This window comes from Condylura cristata, unplaced genomic scaffold (assembly GCF_000260355.1).
Source record: "Condylura cristata isolate star-nosed mole 26May11 unplaced genomic scaffold, ConCri1.0 scaffold00003, whole genome shotgun sequence".
Classification (NCBI taxonomy): Eukaryota; Metazoa; Chordata; class Mammalia; order Eulipotyphla; family Talpidae; genus Condylura; species Condylura cristata.
Window position 1 is genome coordinate 22,069,092 of NW_004567104.1, and position 862 is coordinate 22,069,953.

The 862-nt window shown below is 34.3% G+C and overlaps 1 protein-coding gene across 1 annotated transcript in view; it reads left to right on the forward strand.

The window, feature by feature from the left end:
* LOC101632099 (fetuin-B-like) overlaps window positions 1-862 on the forward strand; it is an 11,155-nt gene that overhangs the window by 1,198 nt on the left and 9,095 nt on the right. The gene's annotated exons all lie outside the window — the stretch shown is intronic.

Genomic DNA, 862 nt, shown 5'->3' on the forward strand with positions numbered 1-862 from the left:
GGGTCCTGCTTGGGAAAGTAGCTTCCATGGTATAGGAAACAGGATATGACTGATTGTCAAGCTGTTATGTGCATGACTTTCCCCTGTGAGATCATATAATCTCCTGCTCCTGGTGCCTGGTCATTCTAGTTCTATAAACAGAATAATGTTTAACTCATTTTCTGAGGGGTTCCTGAGAGTTGCCTTGGGATTATGAAAACCAGAATTGGAAAATTGCTCTAAATTACTTTCTATTCTATGTCCCTCCTGTAGATGCTTAAGCCAGGGCTTAGCTTTGAGATAATGGTGTGAGGTGAAGTCCTTTGTTGTGGGTTTAAGGAAAACTGTACAAACAATGGAGGAGAGCTTTTGTGTTTATTTTATATTGCTTGATTTTATTTTAATGAGCATTGATGTAGGGTTTGTTGCTGAAAGCAGGATAGAATTCTCAGATAAATTTCACGGAAAAATTTACTGGATCACGGAAAGTAATGGGCTTCAGAATTGAGTCTTTGAAAGATGAGCGCTAAAAAGTCTTGAAAATCATAGGACTAGTTTTTCACTTTATTCTTAATCATTCAGTGGTTTTTTTCCACAAATTAATAAGAATTTGGTAATATGAATGCAAGATCATGTTAAGAAGTAAAATGTTAAAAATATCTTTCCTAATAATTTAACCAAACTTTTCAAATTGACTTTTGATAAGCAAATAATCTCTTTACCCTGCTGAAATTTTTATACTTTTAAAGGAGGCACTAGCTGGGAAAATAATAGACTTAAAAGTGTATACTGATTCCAACATGACAGAAGTTTGTTTCTTGTTCATGCAAAGTTCAAAATATAAATGTCTGAAGAAGAAGTGGTTTTCTCCAGTGTTTACTAG